Source organism: Lygodium microphyllum, chromosome 14, assembly GCF_053477565.2.
Source record: "Lygodium microphyllum isolate KBCC chromosome 14, Lygodium_microphyllum_v1.1.10, whole genome shotgun sequence".
NCBI classification, from domain to species: domain Eukaryota; kingdom Viridiplantae; phylum Streptophyta; class Polypodiopsida; order Schizaeales; family Lygodiaceae; genus Lygodium; species Lygodium microphyllum.
The window spans coordinates 80,787,658-80,808,027 of record NC_141148.1 but is presented as its reverse complement, the minus strand read 5'-3'; the positions used below and the strand labels follow the sequence as shown (position 1 = coordinate 80,808,027).

General features: G+C 39.2%; 1 long non-coding RNA gene across 2 annotated transcripts; it reads left to right on the top strand.

Moving 5' to 3' along the window:
- Positions 1-241: 241 nt before the first annotated feature.
- Positions 242-19,523, top strand: LOC148025762 (uncharacterized). 2 transcript variants are annotated; one of them, XR_015693143.1, is made up of 4 exons: positions 242-366; positions 12,882-13,190; positions 19,185-19,286; positions 19,384-19,523. It is a non-coding gene; the product is annotated as an uncharacterized LOC148025762 (long non-coding RNA). The 2 variants fall into 2 exon arrangements; XR_015693142.1 differs by lacking the exon at positions 12,882-13,190 and having other exon boundaries at positions 253-366.
- Positions 19,524-20,370: the final 847 nt, after the last annotated feature.

The following is a 20,370-nucleotide window of genomic DNA, read 5'->3' as shown; positions in this document are numbered from 1 at the left end:
CTTTAACCCAACTAATCTTTTGCAGCAGCTACCCCATACTTCTTCTCACTTGCAGGAGCGTGGCGTATAGACAACAACATCCAATAGACACAGAGAGAAAGAAAACGCCCTGCTTGTCTCTCTTTCTGTCTGTCTATCTCTCTCTGTAGCTGATGATGAGTATGATGATGACGATGATGGCGTGTGTGCAGGTGCAATTCATATTTGCCCCTCTCTCAGCAAGCAACAACAGGCAGCAGCAGCAGCAGAGCAGGGCCTTCTTCAGACTTCTACTCAGCATCTGCAATAATGGTGTTAATGCACACACCGTGTTTTGTGTCTGGTGAAGATGAAACAAAAGATTTTGCCCCAAAATATGTTTTCCTGGTAAGAAAAGCAGGCCCTCTCTCTCTCTCTCTCTCTCTCTCTCTCTCTCTCTCTCTGTGTGTGTCTGTGCAATGGGTCTAAAGCCAAAAAAAGAAGAAAATAAACATAGAATAGAATTCATAAAAGTGCAAAGTTGTGCTGTATTTTGGCAGCAACTACAGTCCATGTCGGGTCCTTTTTAAAGAAAATAAGAAAATTAAACCAAAATTTTCATATACACATAATTACATTGTCACATTAGCATAGTAGTATATCATATATGGTGTGTGTGTGTGTATATATATATATACATATATAAATATAAATATAAAAATATATATATAATCTTATATATGCATGCGACATAACCTATCTCTCATAGTCATATAATAAATACATATCAATCTGCACACGTATATCTGTGTTGCATAATAAATTTTCTGTTAAGCTGCTTTGGTAAAGCTTCCTGTGCCGATACATGGCAGTCAGGGTTACCTGAAATAGTAAATTTTGTGTTTGGGTCTATGAGGGGGACTCGGGGAGAAAAGAGAGAGACAAAAGGAGGATTTGACCCAATATGGTATAACTAGTAATGAAGTCAGAGACTGGGGCGCTGCTTCTATCGAGCTGACTTGCAAATTTGGGTTTCTGCTGCTGCTTCTGGCTGTTGTGTCTGTCTGTCTGTCTGTCTGTAACTTATGTTGTTGTTCTGTTTTTACAGCCGAACCGCCATTTTCTCTGCAGCTTAGTAATAAATACTCTGTGATCACACACAATTGAGCCACTTGTCTGATCAGTGATCATTTTTTTTCTTCCATTTCAGGAGAGAGGGATGATGGAACGATGGTGGGTCAAGAATCTTTGTACTCTCTCTCTCTCTCTCTCTCTCTCTCTCTCATTCCTGTGTTAGTAGAGCCATCATGCCTTCCCCAAGTTTACTCCTCCCTTCTACCGATTTGATAGAGAGACAGACACAGAGAGAGAGAGAGAGAGAGAGGGCTCTGTCCTTTTGGATCGTCTCTGCTGCTTTTTCTCCTCTTTTTTGTGCTTTCGCTGGTACAACCCAAAGTGCGCCCAGACGGTGTCTCTTTGTCACACACTACCCACACATAACTCTCCATCTCTCATTCACTCATCCATTCATGGGTTGTTTGTTGGTCTTGCAGCATTGCAAGCTCCTAGGGGCCCTTCCATTAATGCATATAGCTCTCCCATTCAATCGTCCATTCATTTGTTGCTGTTGGTCTTGCAATATTGCAAGCTACTTGGCCCCTTTCATTATTGAATGATGAATCTAGCTCTCCCAAACACTCATCCATTTGTTTGTTGTTAGAGCCAGGTTGCACCATGGGTGAGTGGAGGAAGTGGAACACCACTCTCCCCTCTCACCCCCCGCCCCCAAGCATGCCAAGGGGAGTGGGGTTATCTAACCCCCTCCCCAAAAAAAGAAAACCCTGCTAAAAATGTGAAAATACTAGTCGGTAGTAGCATGCTAGTGGGATTAGCACATCCTCTCTTTACAATCGGTCAAGGCTTGAATATGAAAAGGAGGTCCTTCTTTATGGTTAAATCTCTTAGTCTCATAATATTGCAAGCTACTAGCCCCTTTCATTATTGGATGTATCTCTTGCATCCAATCACCCATTCACTTGTTGGTGTAGGTCTTGCAACTTTGCAAGCTAATGCTACTAGGTCCTTTGGTTTTATTAAAAATGCAAAATTAATTATATTAAATAGATATCAAAATATGCACAGCCTTATAAGAAGTCAAGTCAAGCTTTCATTGAGCTTTGCAGCTTATTAAGCACAATCTTTTAGCTAGCATCCTTATGAGCTCCACAACTCAACCACAAAGTTTCACAAAAATGTTTTGTTGGATCAACTATAGTACATGGTTTCCCTTTAAATTAGAGCATATTTCTACCTTCCCACACTTTTACTAAGGCAATACTCTTGACTTGCCACACTTCAAAGAGAACAAGTGAGATTCTCCTTTTTTGACTTAAAAGGGCCATTTTCCAAGAGACCATATCTTGCATTTGTGCACAAACTAGCCAATCTTGAATTTTTTCCAAAGCGTTCTCACCACCTTACAAGACCAAAACAAGTGAAAGACATTTTCTTCAAAACCTTTACAGGAGGGAGGCCAATGCTTGTCAAGTTGTTTCTAGCCACCCACTTTATCCCTATATAGGCATTCTAGCCATTAGGATTCTCCATAGAATGAGATTATTATATGTAAAGGGGGACACTTTTCATGACATCAAAACTAGATTCCTAAATTCCTCAACAAAGTTTCATCGTAAGCCTTCAAAAATCCATGAGCTTTAACAACTTGATCCTATTTAGTGCTCTCAAGTAGAGCCCTTATTTTTGCAATTGGAATCCACCTTAAGTCTAGGGCATGATGACTTGTCATCTTTGACTTTAGAGAAGACCATGACCAATGAATCACTTTCTTTCTCAATCAAAAGAAATCTGTGCTTTGCCTCCTCCACAAAAATCCAAGCCAAATCACACAAATCCCACAAGTCTTTCCATTGTGTAAGACCCTTGCTATGTAACTTCATAGGCTCCTTCAAAATCATCCAAAATGATTCCCTATTCTCCAGCTTGGTTGTTGTTGTAAACTAGATAAACATGTTGAGAGAAGAATCCCCTTCTCAAAAGTCCACCATTCCACCTAAATTACACAACTTCCTGGGCCATGCATCGACCAATAGTTGGGCAACATTAGAAGCTTTATTTTGAAAATCCTCACAAAAGAATACTCTCTATGATAGTACCATTCTAACCTTGCCAACACCTTGAGATCCATGCTCACAATATCACAAAGCCCACATCAAACCTAAAGTTTAGAGCTTTTGCAACCATTGTAAGCTAAATTTCACCATTCTCTTTGTAGGAGATTTGATTCCCAAGCCACCTAACAATTTACTAGAGTTGACTTGAGCCACCCAACAATCTATTAGGCTTGAGCCAAAGAAACAATTTTCTCTAAATGATGAGAATCATCTTTCCAAAGAAAGCTTTGAAAGATTTTCTCAAGTTGCTCTTGAGAGGAATTGTTGAATGGAAGTACCATTGCCATAAAGAGTGTGTAGGATTGAGAACATGCTTTACACCACAAGGTTACCAAAGAGGGAAAGTTGCATTTGAGTCCAATTCATTTTTTGAGATTTATTTGGTACCAACCACGTGAAGCGCTGCTTTGTGAATATTTATATGCCCATTCAGCAACAAACAATGTATCTCATTATCTTACCAAGGCTTATATCCATAAAATCCAACTCCTATACAATGGCGAGTCATCTTAGTTAAACAATCTCAAATTTCCAATTTTATATTTTCTTACTTAGAACCAAAAGCATAAACAAATTGGTCACACACATCAAATAAGGCACAAATGCTTGCATGATCTTTTTGTGGCATTTTTATTGTCATTATGAGCATTTGAGTTATGGAATATCAACCATAAGGGAGGGATAAACCTCTAATTTCTCTTGAGGAGACTTTCAAATCTAGATTGTGCAATACTAGATAAGATACCACTACAAATAATAGAGGTGACATAGTGTAACCTTGTTGGATAGACTCTCTCATGTTCCTATTAATACATAGCCTAGAAGAAGCTAAACAAAATGGCATTCTCATGTAACAATTAATACATAGCCTAGAAGAGGCACTAGTAAATAAGGCACAGACAATTCCAGAAAAAAAGTGTAAGAAGCTGGGAAGAATAAGGATTTAGTGTGTAAATAATATTGATGTTATGCCCCATGTCACACTGACATTGGTATAAAAGGAGAGGACATGTAATTTTTCTCATCTTTTGACACATTAATACAAATGTTGTCCTTCTCCTCTCACCTTGCTCATAGCTTCTATGGCTTCTTTCTCTTTCCTGTATTTCTCTCTCCAATTCTAGTATTTCTCTCTCCTAGTCACTCTCTTTCTCTCTCTTCTGCACTCTCTCTCTCTCCTCTTCCTCTCTTTCCAGTTTCCTTCTTGACAAGTGGTATCAGATCATTGGTGTTTGATCCATTTTTCCTTTTATTTTCAGTCCTATTTTCTCCATCAAAAGTCAATTTCAGACAAGTACTTGGTAAAGAGAGTGACTAGTGGAGGGTTGCAGACTATCTGCAGTTAGTAAGAGACTACATCTAGAGATCTCCAAGGTTAGATATGGTGGCAGGAGGCTAAAGTAGCAAGTCGTCATCAAAATTTCATGCAATTTGGAGGTAACTAGGATAAAGGAGGGTTAATCGGGCTTAGATTACAAACTATGGTTACTTTGAAAAGAGAGAGTTCTCTTTCCCCTTTCTTGGAGTTTCCTATAGGTTTCATGGAAGTCTACCATGAATATATACTCATATCTCTTAAATCCCTAATCTTCTTGGCCAAGCACCATTTGGAATAGTTTCCCTGCTTCAAGATCTACATGTTGACTACCTATTTGACTAAGATTGGCTTAGCAATGGAGCCAGGAACAGCCCTGAAAATTGTTGTGCAATTTTGAAGTTGATTCCAGCCTGTTCTCTACATCATACACTTTAACTCCAACCTCTGGCACTATCTTTGACCTTTGGCAAGTGATAACTCTCAGTAAACTCTCAAGATTGAACTCCATTTGAGAACCTTTAGCTCTCCTGTAAACCCTAGATGAACAATTGGTAGCCATGAGAGCTTCAGTCCAAGCTTTCATTTCTTGACAATTTCTTGAAGATTCTTCATCAATCCAGTCCGTGGTACCATTTTAGTAAGGGTTCTTCAACAAATTGCAAAGATTTTAGCTCATGGAGGACATTGAAGCTCATATTGAAGCTTTATTTTGGGGCTTTCCTTCAAGAGGCTTGAATCTTTGGTATTCAAGTGTTCAAGCAAGCTCAGGGCATTGATTCTTCACGGATTTGATCATATTGGAGCTCATATGGACTGATTTTATGGATATTTCAAGCTTTATGGTGGATTCATAGTGGATTATGGGAAATTCTTCCATCAATGGGATTGAAACTGACATCTATTATCCTCTTCAAGCTTAATCAAGGTATTTCTCTTGCTTAATCTCTGAAATCTCTCAATAATCCACTTGCTAATGCTTTTCCACTTATTGATGAGAGATTATTGATCAATTAATTCTCTGAATTGATCAATAGATCAAAGATTAGTATTATTCCCATCAATCTCAGTCTATTTCATTAATTTCAGCATTGATTCAATCATAATCTCATCTTAGGTATCATTTGCCAAGTTTGATGCATAACCTTGACTTGTTTGTTTGAATTCTTTTGCCCAAGATGAAAATTTATAAAAGGGTAAGTACTAGCAATCAGTGAGTCACTAATTTGTATTGGTAAGACCCTCATCCTATCCAAATTTTTAAGAATTCGTCCAATTGCATCTCATGAAACGGGCTGAATGAATATTTCAACAATGCATTTCATGTTGATTGATTAGCATAGAATGTTACTGCCATGTTGATATACCCACCGAGGAAAAAGGTGGATGCTGAGGGAGATAGTGGGACAAAAGAGAGGTGACCCTCCCTCACTATCAAAGATCCTAAAGGAGTGCAACCAACCGACCCGAGGGGAACTTTGCCCACCTCCCGGTGATTCGGATCCTGTGTAGGGAGCTTGTCCTACCGTTTTATTCCTCACACAGGTACAACAAGTGGAGAATTGAAGATTGAAGATTTTCCAAAGGCTCAAGTACTTTTGGGATCATAACAGGGTAAAACAAGGATTTTACAAGACACTGCAGGGCATTTACAGGTCCATACAGGTACAACCTCATTACTGAAGTACAAGTGCAGGTACTACAAGGTACCCACAAGTCCTATTCAGCCTTCTACAGGGTTTGGTAGCCATTTGGGGTTACTATTTTACCTTACAGGGTGTAAACATGGCATTCACTGGTTAAAACAGGGTGCATGCCTGGACAATTCAGACTCAAAGATTGAGTTGCAGAATTTTCTGTTCGAAACCTATTATAGCATGCTATAGCTCATCTTGAAGAGGCATTCTTAGCTTCGATTTAAACTAAAAATTTTGGAATCGAAGTTTCCTAGCCCAAGTTATAACCATTTTTGTGATAGGGGGTATTGCAGGATTGCACTATTATGGCAGGGCATAAAGGCAAAAATAAGGTCGGGGATGATTATGCTTAGTAAATCAGAGATTCCATGTTGGAGAATGTACCCCAAGAGAACCCTCAAGAGCCTCAACAACATGGAGAAATCAGTGCAGTTAATGATACCTTGTGTTCACATGAACGAAGGCATAGAGAACATCATGAGGCCCTATTATCAAGAATGAAGCAAATGGTTTTATCTACTGATCAAATGAAGTCTTCCATTGAGAAGTTAGTGGATTCAACAACTCAAACAAAGGCTTCTATTGACAAGTTGGTGGAATCCAATGCTCAAATTATGGCTCAATTCTCCCAATGGATGCAAATGCAAATGGGATCTAAAGAAGCGAAGGAGAAATCTTATTCAAACAGTGAGCCTTCAATTCCACTTCAAACACCTAACCAAAATGGTCATGGTCATGGAATTATTGGACGAAGAGGCATCGCAAATAGCCAATATGAAGTAGGTGAGACGTCACAAATGCATGACGACTATTTGGGCAGTTTGAATGGAGCCAACTCTCAAGCTTTTAGGCTAAATACTCAACTTCTTAGGGATCCTCTACCAACGGGAAGATGCATAGTGGTTCTCAGCCACCTATTGGGAGATTTCCATCTCAATTTTAGGGTTTAATGCCTGGCACTCATGATCAGTCTATTTTGGGATAGCAACCATTCCATGAAAGAGAGCTAAAAGACAAATTATTTTAGCCAAGTTCAATGGTCAGTCATCTTCACCATCTGATTTAGAGGAGTGGACCTCTGAGATGGAATCTTACTTTGACATATTTCCCAAAACTGATGACATGAAGATTCATTTTGCTTCTTTGCATTTAGAGGGATTTGCGCATACTTGGTGGAGGTATATAAAAAGGAAAAACATATTTGTAGAGAATTGGGAAGCTTTCAAGGCACTTATGGCTGAAGTATTTATCTCCCCTCTTGAAAAATAGAAATCGGCACAGAGATGGTATGGTTTGGAGCAAAGAGGCCTAAGTGTAAGAGAGTACACTAACCAATTTCTCAACCTAACCATGTATGTAGTAGAGAGCATGAGTGATGAGGCTAAGATCCATAAGTATATGTATAGCTTAGAGCCACTCTTTATCAGTTGATGTCATGGCAAAAAACCCTACTTCTCTCTTTGAGGCTATTGAGCTTGCAGAGTGCTATGGAAGGAAATATAGAAGAGAATCTTCATTTTGGATAGCCAAGGAATGTTTTAAAACAGGGACAAGTTGGTAACATTTATGGCAACAATCACATGCCAACTGGAGGCTTAAGGGTGCCAACTTATCCACCGTTCAATGCTTCAAGACCTCAAAGTAATTTCAGGACAGCAAGCAGTCCTAGAGTTGACTTCAAACAAGGGAATAGTAGGCCTAAATCCATTTCAGCCAACATGAATCCTAAATCTATCCCTATGGATCTTTATAAGGAAAGAAAGGAAAAAGGTTTATGTTTCAAGTGTGGGGAAAAGTATACACCTGATCATGCCACAAAGTGTGTATACAAAAATTTCAAACCCAAGCTTCAGAGTATGTTAGTCTTTGAGGAACTTGAAGATGAGATTTATGAAGCTAATGCAATCGAACCTAATGCTGAAAATGATGATCTTGAGGAAGAAGTTGGGCAAGAGTATTTTTATGATCCAGTCGACTCTTTTCCTTTTGATCCAAGTGGAGTGTTTCTTTTGACCTAGGAGGGACTTATCATGAGCCACTTGTTACCACTAGTTGTTCCATTTCCATGGATGCCTAGACAGGTTCTAAGCGCCCTAATACACTCCGTATGAAGGGTAAAATTCATGGAAAGACAGTGTTCATTTTGATAGATAGTGACAGTACACATAATTTTGTGAATAAGTCCATTATGGACAAGCTAAATTGTATTCCCACTAATTTATGACAGCCCATTAGAGTTCAAATGGCCAATGGTGAAGAAGAAATCAGCACACAAATATGCCCACAGGTTTCTTTACAGTTAGCTAAAAATTTTGAAGCAAAAGTAAACTTGATTACTCTGAAAATGGGGCCTATATAGACATTGTACTTGGTTGTGATTGGTTGATGACATTAGGCAATATCACTATGGATTTCACACAACTATAAATGGAGTTCCTCTTCAATGGACAACTCATCCATTTATAGGGAATTCCTAGTAGATCAGATTTTCAGTTTATCACCATTCAACAACTCAAAAGGGAGTATAAGAGGCGTTCACAAATATTTGTTTTGCATTTGAATAAAGAGATGGAAGATCAGCCCAATAATTCAGCTAGTCATCTAGCCTTGACAGCTCTTCTTGAGGAGTATAGGGATTTATTTGAGGGCCTACTTCATTGCCTCCCAAGAGGGTAGTAGATCACCCTATTGATTTGGAACCCAACTCAAAGCCAATCAACAAGCCACCTTATAGATTATCTAAATGTGAGCAGGAGGAAGTGGCTAAGCAAATCAAGGAGCCTCTTGAGATGGGATTCATTGAACCAATTTCTTCACCCTTTGCATCTCCAGTTTTGTTAGTAAAAAAGAAAGATGGATCTTTTAGGATGTGCATTGACAACAAGGATCTTAATAGGATCACAATGAAGAAAATATATCCAATACCTAGGATTGATGATTTGCTTGATGAGCTCAAGGGGGCTCGATTCTTTACAAAGATTGATTTGAGGCCAGGATATCATCAAATTCGCATGTGAGAGGGTGATGAATTCAAAATTGCTTTCAAGACTGATCGTGGGCTCTATCATTTCTTAGTGATGCCATTTGGACTTAAAAATGCTCTAACTACCTTCTAGAGCTTGATGAATAAGATTTTTCAGCCTTTCCTCTTTCAGTTTGTCTTGGTGTTCTTTGATGACATTTTGATTTACAACAAGACTTTACAAGATCACTTAGCACATATGAGGAGGGTTTTTGATTTATTGAGACATCACATGATTTTTGCTAAGGAGAAGAAATGTTCTTTCATGCAAACTGAAGTGGAATAATTGGGACATATTGTCAGTGAAAAAGGGATACAGACTGACCCCAAGAAGGTGCAATGTATAAAAGATTGGCCAACACCCACTACTACTACTTCTCTTAGAGGATTTCTTGTTCTATCTTCATTCTATCATCGATTCATCAAGCATTATGTGGCTATTGCAGCTCCTTTGACTGACATGTTGAAGAAGGAGCCGTTCTTTTGGGATACTCTTGCAGATAGTAGCTTCAACCAGTTAAAGGGACTTCTTACTTCAGCTCCTATTTTAGTATGCCCAGATTTCTCCAAGGAATTTATCATCCAATGTGATGCCAGTGGTCATGGCATTCGAGCTTTTTTGTTATAGGAGCATGGAGTGATTGCCTTTGAAAGCTGTAAGCTGATAGATAAAGAAATGGCCAGCAATGTTTATGACCAAGAGATGCTGACTATCTTGCATGCAATAAAGAAATGACACCATTATTTGTATGGCAGCCGAGGGATTCTGAGTCCGGAGTAATCACAGGGTTCTTAAATATTTCCTTACTTAGTCCAATCTTACTCCTAAGTAGCATAGGTAGGTAGCTACCCTGCAGAATTATGATTTTGACATCACTCATACAAGGGGTAAAGACAATATAGTGGCTGATTCTCTTTCTTATATATCGGCTTGTAAAGTTTCAGCAATGACTGAGTTGCATAGTGGCTGGATTGAAGAACTACAGGAGGCTTATCTTTTGGATGAAGAACTCAACCATATTTTTCAAAAATTATAGTAAGGTTTTATGGAAGAAAACTCACATTATCAGCTTAAAAATGGCCTTATTTGGTTGAATGGCAAGATTGTCATTCCTTCTACCTCTTCTTTTACACAGAAAATTATGGAGGAACTACATTTTTCGCCTTTAGCTGGACACCTTGGAGTTTTCAAGACCTATGACAGGATTAACAAAAGTTTCTATTGGAAAGGGCTGTGGAAAGATGTCAATGACTTTGTCATGAAGTGTATGCCTTGTCAACGGAATAAAAATAGCACCCATAAGCCAGGTGGTTTGTTGCAGCCATTACCCATTCCTACAGGCAAATGGACGTACATTACCATGGACTTTATTATTGGCTTGCCTACTACCAAGAAGGGATGGAATAGTATATATGCGGTGGTGGATAGACTCACCAAGGCAGCACATTTCATTCCAACAACCAAGACCTAGTTTACTGCCTCTCAAGTGGCCAATCAGTTCATGGAGTAGATTTTTAGACTACATGGATTACCGCAGGTGATTGTTCATGATAGAGACAAAGTTCATGAGTAACTTTTGGCAGGCAGTATTCACATCTATGAGCACTAAATTGGCTCCTTCTTTGGCCTATCATCCACAAACTGATGGACAGACAGAAAGGGTAAATAAATGGTTAGAGACTTATCTTCGCCATTTTTGCTATGATGTCCAAAATTCATGGGATTTTCGGTTACACTTGGCTGAGTTTGCCTATAACAATTCTACTCATGCTAGCATTGGAGTTTCACCCTTTGAGGATATGTATGACTATAAGGTGCCCTTACCCACCGTCATCTTTAATGAGAGAATCAATCCTCATGGGAAAGAAGAGTTGGAAATAATGCAAACCCTTCTTCAGCAGTGTAAGATGAATCTTAGAAAAGCTCAAGACCAAATGAAGATATATGCTGATGAGAAGAGGCGGCCTTTAGAGTTCCAAGAACGGGAATTGGTCTAAGTGAAGGTGCCCAAGTCTAGGTACTCTACTTTGAAAGATGGATCTAGTAACAAGCTTGCTCACTGATTTTATGGCCCTTGTCGGATCTTAAAGCGCATTGGAGACTTAGCATATAGATTGGAGCTACCCTCTTCCACAAATATTCATAATGTTTTTCATGTTAGTTATCTCAAACCTTTCTATGGTGATCCAACTGATACAATTGATGAGCTGCCACCTATTTATGAAGAAGGTCTTATTCAATACATCCCAGAGGTTGTCATAGGTCAGCGTGAGAAGAATCTTTGATCTTGTTCTATTTGATCAAATGGAGAGGTTTACCAAGTGAGGAAGCTTCTTGGAGGCCTGATTCTATATTGGATGAGTTTCCTTTCTTAAGGGATACATTAGGCTGAAGCCTATTGATTATGGAGCTAGTTTTGGTACAGACCGGGTCATGATAGCATGTTGTTTTAGAATAGTTTTTATTGTGCCTAATTTTCAGAATTCAACCACCTACATAGGATCAAAGTAATCTTCAAGAGCTACGTTTTGACATGTGGTACGCCTCATTTGGACACTTCTAGTAAAAGTTATGGCAGATTTAGCCCAGCAGGGTCTGTTTACACAGCAAGTTGTCTACTTCATTCTGAGTTTATCAATTGAAGATCTTATGGCTCGATATACTTTTGAAGCATTCTTGATCATGTATATAGCTGAAGCGTACTCTTGTTCTTCCATTTTAGTCCATATGTCAGTCATTTTTCATTCATTTTTCCATTTGTAAAGCTGTAAAAACAGAGTAGTACTCTGTCCTATCCATCATTTTCTAGTCTATAAGTTTGTTTTTTAGGGCAAAAACCTTTGGGACAGGATGGATTGTAAGAAGTTGGGAAGAATAAGGATTTATTGTGTAAATAATATTGATATTATGCAATGCCACATTGACATTGGTATAAAAGGAGAGGACATGTAAATTTTCTCATCTTTTGACACATTAATACAATTACTATCCTTCTCCTCTCACCTTGCTCACAGCTTCTATGGCTTCTTTCTCTTTTATGTCTTTCTCTCTCCAATTCTAGTTTTTCTCTCTCCTCATCACTCTCTTTCGCTCTCTTTTGCACTCTCTCTCCTCTTCCTCTCTCTCCAGTTCTCTTCTTGACAAAAAGCATCAAAGACTAGTTTTTTCAAAGTGAGGAGGGTAAAATCCCCACTCCCTCGATCATATGCCTTATCTAGATAAAGGTCTACCATAACAAAGTCTTAAGTGAAGGAAAATGCATAATCGAAGGAGAAATTTGAGTTAGCAATAGCTTCATGAATATTTCTTCTATGCACAAATTCAAATTGCATACTATGAATATATTCAACAAGCACATGATTGATCTTTTATGCTTACACATCAAGCATGTATCTTATAAGAAGCATCAATGAGAAGTTTGGGAGATCACTAAAAAATATGTAAGTCTATCATGTGGACTCAAAAGAAAGGATATTTTAATTTGATTTTTCTTACATTTTTTACACATAGAAGGGTGTCATTTAAAGGGGATGTTCAACATTGAATAGAAAAAGGTGATGTTCTATTCATGGAAAGTTCATAAATAAGGGTTCTTTAAATAGGCATTGAATGCATGTGATAGGGAGGGTTTACATAGAGAGACCTCTATGAGAAGGAGAGTAATGAGTCTCTAATATTTGCAAGGTTAACTTCTCAGGTTCTTGGGAATTTGATTAATCCCCCCCACCATTCACACTACAAGGATATTCACGAATAGCAATGGGTAGTTCCAATGCAAATAACGATGGTACGCAAACCAAAAAAGGGCAGAAACCCAAGTGCAACATTTTGTTGCGAAGAGTGAAGGAGATCATACATTTGGGAGGGAGAGGGAGAGAAAGAGAGAGAAGGAGAGCTTCTCACTGCTGCCGCCGCCGTTAGCAAAGAAGAGGAGCAAGTGCATGAAGGGCGAAGAGGAGCCGCCATTGCAAAGAGAAGACGAAGAATCAATCCTCACACCTTTGCGGTGAGTGCATTGCTCCCTCTTGGTTTGTTCTTGTTCTTTCTCCTTTTCTTTTGTTTGTTTTTGTTGAGAATGAGGTGCATTGAGGGAGAAAGAGATGAAATGAGAGAGGGAGAAAAAGAAAGAAAGAACGAGAGAGAGAGAGAGAGAGAGAGAGAGAGAGAGAGAGAGAGAGAGGGAATAAACATGAAACATAATAAAGGAGAGAAATAGAGAGAGAGAGGGAGGGAGAGGAGAATGAATGAGACGACGTGAGGGGTAAAAAATAATTAAGAGAGGGTTTGTTCTTGTTCTTTAATTTCTTCTTTTTTGTTTGTTTTTTTCTACAATGATGTGCATTGAAGGAGAAAGAGAGGAAATGAGAGAGGGAGAAGAAAAAAAAAAAGGAAGAAAGAACAAGAGTGAAAGGGAATAAACATGAAACATAATAAAGAAAGAGAGAAATAGAGAAAGAGAGAAAGAAAGGGAGGGAGAGAGGAGTATGAATGAGAAAACATGAGGGGGTAGAGAAAAAAAAGGAGAGGGTTTGTTCTTGTTCTTTAATTTCTTATTTGTTTTCTTTTACAATGATGTGTATTGAGCAAGAAAGAGAGGAAATGAGATAAGAAATGAGAGAGAGCGGAGAATGTGGTGCATTGAGGGAGAATGATAGGAAATGAGAGATGGAGAAGAAGAAAGAAAAAGGAAGAGAGACACAGAGAGAGAGAGAGAATAAACATGAAAGATAACAATGAAATGGGGAAAGAGAGAGAGAGAGAGGAGGGAGGGAGAGAGGAGAATGAGTGAGAAAACATAAGGGGGTGGAGAGAAACAAAGAGAGGGGCAACAAAGAAGAGAGAGAGAGAGAAAGAAAGATAGGAAATAAGAGAGGGAGAAGAAGAAAAGAAGATGAAGAGAGAAATGGCCGTTGTGTTTGTTGTACTCTTGTGTTCTGAAACTGTTGAGCAATATATGAAAGGTGGGATGGTGGCTATAGCAGCAGCAGTAGTAGCATCAGTAGTAGTAGTAGTAGTAGAGAGAGAGAGAGAGGTTTTGTTAAAGGTGCACCTTAGGTGTGTTTGACACTTCGGAAAGGCGCAGAAGGCACATATGTGTCTTCAGGCCCGATAAAGTGAAAGAGAGATTGGACTTGGAGGTGAATGGATGGTTTTCTCGACATGCTTTGCACTACCTCCTCCTACGCTCTGCATATCGAGTCACACACAAAGGAAAAGAGGTGGCAAGATCCGGTGCAATACCACAGGACGGGGAACACTCTGACATAGGGTAGCTAGTCTCTCGCCCCCATGCATAACATATTAGACTTTATATACTATAGGCCTGCTCGTAAGGGGGTGGAGAGAAATAAAGAGAGGGGCAACAAAGAAAGAGAGAGAGAGAAAGATAGATAGAAAATAAAAGAGGGAGAAGAAGAAAGGGAGAGGAAGAGAGAATGAGAAAGAGTTAATAAACATGAAAGACGAAGAAAACATGAAAGAGAAAGGGGAGAGAACATAAAATGAAGAGCACAAAGAAATGTGCAAAGAAAGGGGAAGAAACAAAGAAAGGGGGAGAAGACCAAGACTTTAGTCGTCATTAATTTTGTTGAGTTATAAGAGAAGAAATCCCTCATCAAACAATTTAAGAAAGAAAAAGAGAATGAGAACAAAAACAAATTTTTTGTTGATACATAGACCAAATGAAAATGATGAAGGTTGTGATGTTCAAGATTACGAGGTGTATCTTAATGAGTGTGTCCTGTGTCCTTGCTCTCAATGCAAGCTGGCAATTAGACGAAAACGTCGGTTGTCTATAGAACATGTACGATGAGATCATTGATTAGGTGATCTCAAGCTTTGAGAAAATGTTAAGAAAAGTGTATATCAATCATACATTGTATTTGCAAACTATTGAATATCATATACAAAAACATTGGCTGTGGTCGTAAAATTTACTACAGGGAAGTCTCGGGGGGGTCACTTATGAATATATGTATATATAACCTGAGTTCAAAATAAGGAGTTTTTAAAACACCATTTTTATACATTTTTTTACATACAGAAGGGTGTCGTATAAAGGGGTTACTTACAGATTGAATAGAAAAGGGTTGTATTTTATTCAAGAAAAATTCATAGATTAGGATATTTATAAATAGGCCATGAACGCACGTTATATAGAGAATATATATATGGTAAAACCCCCCGAGAGGGAGGTGATGTCTCATCCCAAGGAGGAGTACTCCTATTGCAGCCAATTAGAAGAGTTCGTGGGCATTCGATGGATGGAGTTCCTGAGCCAATCCACCACCACTTGGAAGGCACTATCCAGTCTATACCATCAATAGCAGAGGAGACATGCAGCCTTTCAGACTTTTCTACAATCTTAGAGCCTAGGATGGAGGCAATGATTGATGCATTGACACCCATGGATGCCAAGATATCTGATTTTCTTAGAGAGGAAGCATCCATATCATTATATGATGGGTACCGAGTATATTTCTTGAAGACACTACTTGCACTTCTAAGTGTGCAAGCAAAATACGGGTGGAGCGATGCGAGTGTGATCGAGTTGTTCAGGTACTTTCTACGTACGCTTTGTTGATTTCTTTTTGGCACCATTATAAACAACAATTGTGCTTTTTCAAGGTGTTTTATGACTTATTTTCAAGTTGCTAAAGTATCATATATTACCACTTACAAATACCATGCCTGAGTCTCGTGATACGCATCATATTTTATAAAAGTTTGGCATGGACTACAATAGCATCCATGCATGTGTTAATGATTGCATGCTGTTTCGAGGAGAGTATAAGACTATGAAGACATGTCCAAAGTGTGGTGCTCACATATATTGAGAGGACTTGCAAAGGCAAATCATCCCTTAGAAAGTTCTTAGACACTTTCCACTTATCCCCAGTGTATATGTTTCGTACGTCGGGCTTGGCGAGCTTGATAACGTGGCATGTGCAGAATAGATCCACAGATGGAGTCCAATGAATATCAACGTATTCACGCGCATGGAGCCACATTGACTCTACCTTTTCAAGCTTTGCATGAGAGCCAATGAATCTTTAGCTCGGTCTAGCTATATATGACATGAACCCATTCGGTCTTCGCTCAACTTCTTATGGTGTGTGGCATGTAGTCCTTGTTAACTACAACATCCCACCGTGGCTTTCTACAAAGAAAGGACACCTGATCCTTAGCTTGCTCATTCCTAGTCACTATAAAGTCAAGAATATGGATGTCTATCTCCATCCATTAGTCAATTAGCTTAAGATGGTCGATGGTCTGCCAATATATGAGCCATTCTCATGTGGACCATGTATGACTTTTTGGGATTCAAGGAGTGTTCACTTAAGTAGGCTTCTGTTCTCGTTGGTAATATCTATCATAGCTCATTCAAGTTTATATTCATAGGATAGAGGTGTTGGGACAAGTCTGGTTACCTCAAGTTATCATGCATGTCCATTGTGTGGGCCACAGTTAGACTCTCGAAGGTTACAAACCATGAAGAAGATGGTATATCAAGGACACGTCACTTTCTTATCAGAGGGCCATGAACTGAGGGAAGGTTTTCTTGGATGACCTCCAGCACGAATGGATGCCCAAAAGCTGGTACGAGCTGAAAATGGTCCACATGGAGTCATATCCAAACAAAATGCGATGGTTCTTAGTTTTCTACGAGTTTCCATATTGGACCCACTTACAGATCAACCACTTGTTGTATCCCATGCATATTTTCAAGATTGTGGGCAGCTTACTATGGGACCACATCACAAGAAAGAGAGACATTGCAAGGGCACGAATGAATTTGAAGGAGTTAGGCAAGATGGAGGCGGGGAGTAGTGGAGATAGTCTATCTCTTTGAGAAGTCCCTGCCCACTAGCATACTCACGATACAAACCCACCTCCTGGTGTATCTTGTAGATGAAGTGGAGACTGCGGGACTTGCCCATACATGATGGATATTCTTCTTGGAGTGCTTCATGAAAACCCTGAAAGACTTTGTGCAACAATGAGCTCGGCTAGAAGGTAGCATGGCTGAAGGTTGGTTGGTGTCTAAGGTGTTAGTGCATATCTCACAGTGGCTACCAACGGTGGATTCAGACAACAATATACTATGGTCACTAAAGGATGATGATAGACTGACTGGAGATGTGGTAGTTAGAAATGGGATAGAAAAAATGATAGATGCTGCAATGGAGGAGAAAGTGAATTGTTTTTGTATGTTGCACCATGTCTCCATGGAGACGTGGATCGGTACGTACGAGCAAGCCAAGAAAGATAGGGAAGAAGCGCAATCCGAATTTTGATGTAGTACGTGCCATCGACCAATTCGATATCCCAAGGGCATGGAGGAGATGCTGCGGTTTATATCTATACGATGGTTGCATGGAGCTTTGATCATAGCCTCTCGCAAAGGGATGGAGGTCTCTACTGAGGAGTGAGAATTCTTGAGGGGATGTAGTCCAAAGGTGACCACATGTTTTATAAGTTGTCATATCTAGATTTTATATGTGACAACTAATTAACTGTTTTAATGTACAGTACAAAATATACTATGCAGCGTGGTCACGCGGACGATATTCCGCATGGAGTGTATCGACGAAATGTGCTCCACAATGGATTGTGGTATCATGGCAAAGTTCGAGCAAGAGAGCGGACGGCGAGCCACAGATCCAAACACTATTATAGAAGAGATGGTGTATTTTGGAAACTTGCAAAGTATTATCATGCTGGATTACCATAGCTTCTCCATGATCCTATTTGATGTGCAATGGTTCAAAGTGGTACTGAAAGGAGCTGGGGCAACTATTCCACGAGGTCCATCTGGATTTCTCGAAATAGATTCCGAAAAAAGATGGACGGATTTGTGCAACACGTTTGTATTGCTAGCCCATTGTGAACATGTGCATGAAATCATTTTTTTTTAATTTTATTATGACATGGTATATGTCACAAATATTAAATCTCTCTTCTATGTGATTTTGAATTGGTAATTTTCTATCCAAACCCCTGACAACCTCGATGGTGGTATGTTGTACCTTCAACTCTCTGAAATGTGAGAGTATATGATGAAAGCAATGTTCCCAGCATAGATGAGGATAGTATGCAAATAGAGGGGTTGATATTGCAAGGGGTAGAGGTCACCCAAAGCTTGGAGCATGCAGAGGAGGTAGAATTGGGTAACAATGATGGAAAGAAAGGAGACCAAGAGAATAAGGTGGACTCATCCTTTTGTGTTGACCTTTCTATTGACTTTTCAGTGTATGCAGAGTTGTGTCAGGAGATTGATATGGGACCATAGACTACGTCATACTTGGAGCATCCACCTACTCAATTCATTAATAAATCGCTTATAAGGGTACTCTAGAATATGCATTTTAAGTAAGATCATTTTTTTAAGAGTAGCGCAGTCGCAAGTGGGAGAGGACACATCTTAGACATATCCTAGAGGGGTATGGATACCTTGTAGATGATAGGACATGAGCTGTCATCATGAATGATGAGGGGAGGAGGGTGATAGCTCGCATAAGAGAGTTGTGCCAACAAGTTTTTCGACACAACGTCTTGGATCATTGGAAGAATATACCAGAGGGGAGCAATGACTACATAGTAGCATCCTTGCATGACAAGTTTCCAGTACCCACTACAACAAATAGGTTTTCCACAAGTTGGATGATGGAGTGCATGTGTGTGTACATGTCACATAGATGATCGGATGCATGCAAGGTACTTAAGAGTGGGGTCTCAAAGCCCGAGTGGCTAGATGCAAATGATTGGCACCGACTTAGGGAGGAGGCTACATATTCTCCAAGAAGTTGGAGATTGCAGCGCAAGGTAGCGAGGACACATGGCTGGAGGTAAGAGTGGTCCATCATCTTGTGAGTGGCGGCCACAGGACTTATTTGGAGGACTTTGTAAGTTTTTATTTTGTTCTTCTCGCTTCTTTTTTTGCAATATCACTTGTATTGACAATCCTGTTTTTAACAGTTGTATTTTATTTTATTTGCAGCACTCCTTTACAAACCACGATCCCACTGGCCTAGAGGCTCGATATGCAGAGAGACACAATCTCACTGCATTGATTGATAGATTGTATGCACGCAATGGCCCAGTAAGTCACTTATCTTTCTTGTCTGTAGTTACTAAATTTAATTAAAATGTATTATTGTATGGTGGACTGATGTGTAGTTGTTTCTTTTTTTGCAAAGTCCATTCGGTGCTCCTTTGTGGCGTGATGAGATTTCAGATGGCGAGGATTTATAGCTCGTGCTTGGATACATGGAGTGCACATCCTATTCTTTTTTGGTCCTGTGATTTATGTAGGCATTTTCTATGCACTATGCTATTATCATCCTTTTGTATCTTGCCATGATTCCATTTCATTAAGTGATCTTGTATTTATTTTATGTATTAGTCTTGTGGATTCAAGTACACTTTGCCTTCATTTTGATGACCATTGTACACCTTACTCTAACCCTTTTGTATGGCCCAAATATAGCACATAGTGCTAGATCTGCCACAATTTTTTTCTCTCTAACCGTCGCTATTAGCATCACAAATTTACTGCACGCATCACTATTAGCATCGCAAACCGTTGCTATGTGTGTTGCAAATTAGCGACGCTGATAGTGACGGTTCTATGGCATCGCTAATACTAACGTGTTTAGTGACGACGAGGGAAAATTTTTTTGTGAACATTTTCATCGCTTTGAACATCGGTATGAGGCCTGTATCTTGTAGTGTCATAGCATTGCGGGTAGCATTCTAATATTTCTTGTGTGGTCAAGAAGCACACAACAAGTCCTATTTACAATCCTCCTAGAAAGTTTGGAAGAGTTAAATAAGAAGGTTATCTTCTCCTAATAATTTCTACTTTTTCATTCTAAATACCACATCCTTTAGCTCCTCTAGAGAAAAAGGATAATCATGATTGATGACTTTACTTGTAGATACTAATTTATGGATCGGATCTAAGAACTACCTAGCCCTTACTAAATAGCTCTCGTCTATTTGAGGAAGCTCTCCCATAATGCTAAATAATAGCTAGAGAATAATTCATTCCAAGTCATAATTGTAAACCCTTTCATCAAGAATCTAGGTATTAGGTCTAGGTTACGCAAGGGTGCATAAACATCAACAAATGATTAGCCCTTTCTAAGAAACCCACCACCCCCATTGCTTGTTTTTAGAAGATT